The sequence below is a fragment of the Apium graveolens genome, chromosome 5 (assembly GCF_009905375.1).
Source record: "Apium graveolens cultivar Ventura chromosome 5, ASM990537v1, whole genome shotgun sequence".
Lineage (NCBI taxonomy): Eukaryota > Viridiplantae > Streptophyta > Magnoliopsida > Apiales > Apiaceae > Apium > Apium graveolens.
The window spans coordinates 81,325,373-81,334,159 of NC_133651.1; positions in this window are offsets into that span (position 1 = coordinate 81,325,373).

The window sequence follows — 8,787 nt, forward strand, 5'->3', positions numbered from 1 at the left end:
TGAGTCCATATAACCATTCATCCACCGTCCCCGTGGCATCAAGTGCACACAACTCAGCCTCAAAAGTAGACCGAGTAATCAAAGTCTGTCTAGAAGACTTCCAGGACACTGCTCCACCCGCAAGGATAAACACATATCCAGTCACTCCATTGGAACCAGATTTCTTAGCTATCCAACTTGCATCACTGTACCCCTCGAGTACCCCCGGAAATCTCCGGTAATGCAAGCCAAGGGAAATAGTTCCCTTCAGATATCTAAGAACTCTATCTAGTGCCTCCCAATGAGTCTTGTTTGGACAGCTTGTATATCTAGCCAACTTAGACTCATAATAAGAAATATCTGGCCTAGTCACATTAGCAAGATATTGCAAACTCCCAATAATCTAAGAATACCTTAACTGAGACACGGGAACTCCTGAACTATTCTTGACTAAGACAACTTTTGAATCATATGGTGTACTAGCGATTCTACAATTTGAATAACCATACTTCTCAAGTATAGATTTCTCTATATAATGAGACTGTGACAAAGTTATTCCATCAGTTGACTGAGTCAACTTGATCCCAAGAATCACACTAGCTTCACCCATATCCTTCATCTCAAAGTGCATCTTCAAGAAACTTTTTGTCTCGTTAATAATCTTAATATTGGTTCCAAACAACAAGATATCATCTACATACAAGCACACGATCACACAATCATTACCTCTAACTTTATAGTAGACACGCTTGTCACTTTCATTAACTAAAAAATTCGAAGTCTAAAACAGTTTCATCAAACTTTTTATGCCAGTCTATAGGTGCTTGTTTAAGGCCATAGATGGACTTGACTAGTCTACATACTTTCCTCTCATTACCAGAAGCAATAAATCCCTCAGGTTGATCCATATAAATCTCTTCTTTAAGGTCGCCATGAAGAAAAGTTGTCTTTACATCCATTTAATGGATGATAAGACCTTGTACAGAAGCCAATGCAATAAGCATTCTGATTGTTGTCATTCGGGCAACTGGAGAATATGTATCAAAATAATCAATGCCTTCCCTTTGCCTAAAGCCCTTAGCAACTAGCCTAGCCTTGTGCTTAATTATTGAACCATCAGGGTTAAGCTTCCTCTTGAAGATCCATTTACATCCAATAGTAGAACACCCTGGAGGGAGATCAACTAACTCCCATGTTCCGTTTGAAATAATTGAGTCAATTTCACTCTTTACAGCGCCTTTCCAATGCCTGGACTCCGAAGAATCCTTGGCTTGACGGAAAGTTAAAGGCTCATCTTCGACATTGTAAGTGATAAAGTCACTTCCAAAGTCCTTGACTACCTTTGCACGCTTACTCCTTCTAGGTTCCTCTACTTCGTTAGGAGTAGAGCTATTACCAGGATCCACCACCACATTTGCCATCTTTTCCACATGATCAGGAATAGAAGTCGATGTGTGAGTGGGATCATCCTCAGAACTACCCAAAGGTATACCAGTCTTCATAAGGAATACTTCCTCAAAGAAAGTTGCATCACGAAACTAAACTATCGTATTCGCCACAATACCATCTATGTTAGATTTTAATACTAAAAATCTCATAGCAGTTGTGGTTTCAAGATAGCCCAGAAAGATACAATCAATAATTTTCGGACCCAGTTTCTTTCTCTTGTGTTCAGGGACAAGCACCTTAGCAAGGCACCCGCACACACGAAGATAACTCAAACTTGTCCTACGTTTTCTTCATAATTCATATGGTGTCTTGTCCATATGTTTCAGAGGGACTCTATTCAGAATATGGCAAGCCGTATTCAGAGCCTCTCCCCACATGTACTTAGGCAACCCATAAATAATTAGCATACTGTTAATCATGTATTTAAAAGTTCTGTTCTTTCGTTCAGCCACCCCATTAGACTCAGGTGTGTATGGTGGAGTAACCTCATGAACTATACCATTGCTTGCGCAAAATTCATTAAACAAGGTACTCGTATACTCACCACCTCTATCAGACCGCAGACGTTTAAGTACTTTGTCAGTTTGTGTTTCAGCTTCATTTTTATACATAATGAATTTATCTAGTGCTTCATCCTTATGTTTAAGCAAATAAACATAACAATATCTACTACAATCATCTATAAAGGTAATGAAATATCTACAGTGATCCTTAGTCAACACACCACCAAATTCACATATATCTGAGTGCACTAAATCTAACAAGTATGAATCCCTAACAATATTATGAAAAGGTTTCCTTGTTTGTTTAGAAGTTACACACACTTGACACTTAGATTTCTTATCAATGGCGTACTTTGGAATCAACTCTAAATTCATCATATTCTTTAGAGCACCAAAATTTAAATGACCAAGTCGTAAGTGCCACAAATCAGATAATTCTACACAATTAACAGAAGGTGCAACACTATCATTAATAAAACCACCCAAAACGGGTTCAACATTTATTAAAACAAACCATTAGACAAGTAACCCTTGCCAAAGAATGTACCAGTATGAGTAATAACTATTTTATTACATTTTAAAGAAAGTTCAAAGTCGTTCTTAACTAAACAACTTCCACTTATAATATTTCTACGAATAGAGGGAATATGATGCACTCTAGTGAGAGATAGAATCCACCCAGAAGCAAACTTCAGGTCCACGTTTCCTATTCCAAGCACTTGTGCAGCACTAGCATTCCCCATCGTCACTGTCACTCCATGACTGTTGATAAGATACAAACAAGCTAATATCAGCACAAATATGTACATTAGCTCCAGTATGAATCAACCACTCATGTGACAGATAAGTGGAAAGTAGTACAGGGTGGTAAGTAACATACCCGTCATCGGTTCCAGAGGCAACAACCTCACCAATGACCATTTTAGCTACTGGCCCATTCGTGGTTCCAAGTCCAAGCACAGTATTTGCTTGAGCTACCACTCCAGCTTTCTTAGCTTTCTTACTTGGACAGTCCTTGCTCCAATGACCAACCTGTCCACAAGACCAACATGGTTTGTTCCCCTTTGGTTTCTTAGCCTTGTTCTTGTCAAGTTTAGTGTTAGCCTTCTTAGTGACTACCTTTATTTTCTGTCCTATAGTCACTACATTCACCTTCAAGCTCCCATGTTCCACAGGCAACACATGTCCCTATTTGGACTTGTGCTGCTCTTGTACTGAGATGTCCAACATCAAGTTAGTCTATGTGATCTCTCCTTTCTGTCTTTTCAGGGAGAGAGCAAACTCTTCCAAAGACTTAGGGAGCTTTTCAATCACAGACATCACTCGAAACTTCTCAAGCAAGACCATATCGGACTCACCCAAGTCATGAACTAACATCTCAAACTCATGAACCTGTTCAGTCATGGATTTTCCATCCACCAGCTTAAAATCAAGAAACCTAGCCACATAATACTTCTCAAATCCTTGAGAATCAGTATTATGGGTTTGGTCCAGCTTATCCCATAAGGCTTTAGCAGTATAGGCATCTGATGAATAAACATCGAACAAGGTGTTCTCCAAGGATGCCAAAATGGATGCCCTAGCCACCCCATCCTTCTCAGCCCATAAAGCATAAATCTTAACAGATTCAGCTTTCTCTTGACCCAACCCAGGAGGATCATACTGTACCACTAATCATAGACCCTTAACCGTTAACTAGAGCTTCGTCTTTTTCTGCCAACGAGAAAAAAAAACTCCACCACTAAATTTATTAGGCATACCCGATAAATCAATTGGATGGGGAAAACGATACGTGGTTCAATCAATAGTAGTAGTACCACCAGAACCAGAACCAGTTTCAACAATTTTAGGAACATCGGCAGTTTTGTTAACCATCTTGCTAATTAACTATATATAACTATAATCTCTTCAAGATTGTTGGGTATAATTCTAACTACACAGCAACAATGGGCAGTTATATATATAATAACAAGAACATGGCAAATAACCAACTAACGAAATAAAACACGAAGGCAATAACAAACTATAAAGACTATGATTGACAAAGAAAGTAAAGAAAACTTATCTCTTATCACTTTCCAAATTCTGATAAGAAGAAGAACACAACAGTTGAGTCGCCAAACCCTTCAAGAGGACTTGACTGTTCTTGAAGAGATTATTCCCCCCCACTTAAGCTGTGATGGAATGCATCAATATCGCTTCCAGGATAAAACAGCAACAGATCAATCTAGCCACAGAACCAGCAATGATCAACGGTGACTCACACCTCAGTTTGCCTAAAAACCTATGCAACTTATATATGTTTGCGAGGTAGGCACCGAGACTTGTGTCATTTTAATCTCAAGTATACCTCTCAATATATAGGCATCTCAAGTTGCTCTTCTTTTATTTTACTCGATGTGGTACACCAAGTAACAAAACAGAAAAAGTAAACAAAATAGGTTTTCCTTATTATTTATATTATATCCTTATTAATTAATATTAATATTACAAAATATATTCAGAGTATGATTAAAATAATCCTTACTCAATATATTTTATATTAATAATTAAATAATCAATATAAATAATTAAACTTGTAATAGAAAAGAAAAATATAAGAGTTCCCACTAGCACTAGGCCACACAAGCATTCCACTTATGCTAGTAGTTGTAAACAACACTAACACAAGATGCTATATAAACTCAATATCTTTCTTTTACAATACCAATGTGGGACAAAATCCCCATAACCCATTTCAAACAAGCAACTTTGTCTCAATATATTCATGGATTCCACTAAGAAAATATCTTAGATCCAAATATGAAAGTTTAAGTCCTCATGTCAAGGAACAACCTCCAAGTGTTAGTTTCCGGAAATCATATCAAGAACATATATAAAATATGCCTCAAACTTTCCATTTTCTAACAATCCCCCACAAATCCATAATTAAATTGCATACCATATTTTATCATGACTTGCATTTCAGAGTCGGTACCCTCCCGGGTTTGAACCCTCCTAAGTCCTCTACTTCGATGGCTACCGGAAACAGATGGAATGTTTCACCTTGAATCTTTATCCGTTGGGTGTAACCACACTCCATAGATGACGAGAAGTCAAAGGCTATGGTGCCAATCTACGGCTTTGAGACGTTAATGGTCATGTCTCGATCCTGTTCGTCGAATGTTTCGAGGAATAACCCTTTCCTCTAATTGCGACCACACAATTACATTCGCTTAGCTGGGCATTTCCAGAGATGTACTGCTATCATCTCATCAAATGACTTGACCCCATTCAGAGTTCAAATAACTCTTGCTAACTAGCAGTTCAAGTACCTCTTAAGGTTTATAGGGGATAGACTCAGATACATAAGTATCTAAATATATATGGTAGAGGTACTACCAATTCATCCTTACAACTTGTTATTACCACATTGAATACACTTTGAGGGATCTCCTCTCAGGTGTATTGGGTTCCCGCTGTTGATGAATTATGACGGGTTACCAGTCCCATCCCCAACCTCGACTTAAGGATTATAACATGCTCAATCCCTTTAGTCAGTGGATCAGATATATTATCCTGAGTTCCCATGAACTATATAGGAATAATCCTATCAGACACAAGACCCCTTATAGACTTTAGTCTAACTTGGATGTGTGTCATTGTTTTAGTATTATACTTTACACTTCTGACTTTGTCGATAGTTGTATGGCTATCACAATGAACAGAAATGGCAAGAATCGGCTTGCTTACTACAAGTAACATACTCATGAGTCCATATAATCATTCATCCACCGTCCCCGTGGCATCAAGTGCACACAACTCAGCCTCAAAAGTAGACCGAGTAATCAAAGTCTGTCTAGAAGACTTCCAGGACACTGCTCCACCCACAAGGGTAAACACATATCCAGTCACTCTATTGGAACCAGATTTCTTAGCTATCCAACTTGCATCACTGTACCCCTCGAGTACCCCCGGAAATCTCCGGTAATGCAAGCCAAGGGAAATAGTTCCCTTCAGATATCTAAGAACTCTATCTAGTGCCTCCCAATGAGTCTTATTTGGACAGCTTGTATATCTAGCCAACTTAGACTCAGAATAAGAAATATCTGGCCTAGTCACATTAGCAAGATATTGCAAACTCCCAATAATCTAAGAATACCTTAACTGAGACACGGGAACTCCTGAACTATTCTTGACTAAGGCAACTTTTGAATCATATGGTGTACTAGCGATTTTACAATTTGAATAACCATACTTCTCAAGTATAGATTTCTCTATATGAGACTGTGACAAAGTTATTCCATCAGTTGACTGAGTCAACTTGATCCCAAGAATCACACTAGCTTCACCCATATCCTTCATCTCAAAGTGCATCTTCAAGAAACTTTTTGTCTCGTTAATAATCTCAATATTGGTTCCAAACAATAAGATATCATCTACATACAAGCACACGATCACACAATCATTACCTCTAACCTTATAGTAGACAAGCTTGTCACTTTCATTAATTAAAAAATTTGAAGTCTAAAACAGTTTTATCAAACTTTTTATGCCAGTCTATAGGTGCTTGTTTAAGGCCATAGATGGACTTGACTAGTCTACATACTTTCCTCTCATTACCAAAAGCAATAAATCCCTCAGGTTGATCCATATAAATCTCTTCTTCAAGGTCGCCATGAAGAAAAGTTGTCTTTACATCCATTTAATAGATGATAAGACCATGTACAGAAGCCAATGCAATAAGCATTATGATTGTTGTCATTCGGGCAACTGGAGAATATGTATCAAAATAATCAATGCCTTTCATTTGCCTAAAGCCCTTAGCAACTAGCCTAGCCTTGTGCTTATTTATTGAGCCATCAGGGTTTAGCTTCCTGTTGAAGATCCATTTACATCCAATAGTAGAACATCCTGGAGGGAGATCAACTAACTCCCATGTTCCGTTTGAAATAATTGAGTCAATTTCACTCTTTACAGCGCCTTTCTAATGCCTGGACTCCGAAGAATCCTTGGCTTGACGGAAAGTTAAAGGCTAATCCTCGACATTGTAAGTGATAAAGTCACTTCCAAAGTCCTTGACTACCTTTGCATGCTTACTCCTTCTAGGTTCCTCTACTTCGTTAGGAGTAGAGCTATTACCAGGATCCACCCCCACATTTGCCATCTTTTCCACATGATCAGGAATAGAAGTCGATGTGTGATTGGGATCATCCTCAGAACTACCCAAAGGTATACCAGTCTTCATAAGGAATACTTCCTCAAAGAAAGTTGCATCACGAAACTCAACTATCGTATTCGCCACAATACCATCTATGTTAGATTTTAATACTAAAAATCTCATAGCAGTTGTGGTTTCAAGATAGCCCAGAAAGATACAATCAACAGTTTTTGGACCCAGTTTCTTTCTCTTGTGTTCAGGGACAAGCACCTTAGCAAGGCACCCGCACACACAAAGATAACTCAAACTTGTCCTACGCTTTCTTCATAATTCATATGGTGTCTTGTACATATGTTTCAGAGGGACTCTATTCAGAATATGGCAAGCCGTATTCAGAGCCTCTCCCCACATGTACTTAGGCAACCCAGAAATAATTAGCATACTGTTAATCATGTATTTAAAAGTTCTGTTCTTTCGTTCGGCCACCCCATTAGACTCAGGTGTGTATGGTGGAGTAACCTCATGAACTATACCATTGCTTGCGCAAAATTCATTAAACAAGGTACTCGTATACTCACCACCTCTATCAGACCGCAGATGTTTAAGTACTTTGCCAGTTTGTGTTTCAGCTTCATTTTTATACATAATGAATTTATCTAGTGCTTCATCCTTATGTTTAAGCAAATAAACATAACAATATCTACTACAATCATTTATAAAGGTAATGAAATATCTACAGTGATCCTTAGTCAACACACCACCAAATTCATATATGTTTGAGTGCACTAAATCTAACAATTATGAATCCCTAACAATATTATGAAAAGGTTTCCTTGTTTGTTTAGCAGTTACACACACTTGACACTTAGATTTCTTATCAATGGCGTACTTTGGAATCAACTCTAAATTCATCATATTCTTTAGAGCACCAAAATTTAAATGACCAAGTCGTAAGTGCCACAAATCAGATGATTCTACACAATTAACAGAAGGTGCAACACTATCATTAATAAAACCACCCAAAACGGGTTCAACATTTATTAAAACAAACCATTAGACAAGTAACCCTTGCCAAAGAATATACCAGTATTAGTAATAACTATTTTATTACATTTTAAAGAAAGTTCAAAGTCGTTCTTACCTAAACAATTTCCACTTATAATATTTCTACGAATAGAGGGAAGATGATGCACTCTAGTGAGAGATAGAATCCACCCAGAAGCAAACTTCAGGTCCATATTTCCTATTCCAAGCACTTGTGCAGCACTAGCATTCCCCATCGTCACTGTCACTCCATGACTGTTGATAAGATACAAACAAGCTAATATCAGCATAAATATGTACATTAGCTCCAGTATGAATCAACCACTCATGTGACAGATAAGTGGAAAGTAGTACAGGGTGGTAAGTAACATACCCGTCATCGGTTCCAGAGGCAACAACCTCACCAATGACCATTTTAGCTACTGGCCCATTCGTGGTTCCAAGTCCAAGCACAGTATTTGCTTGAGCTACCACTCCAGCTTTCTTAGCTTTCTTACTTGGACAGTCCTTGCTCCAATGACCAACCTGTCCACAAGACCAACATGGTTTGTTCCCCTTTGGTTTCTTAGCCTTGTTCTTGTCAAGTTTAGTGTTAGCCTTCTTAGTGAATCCCTTTCTTTTCTGTCCTACAGTCACTACATTCACCTTCGAGCTCCCATGTTTCACAGGAAA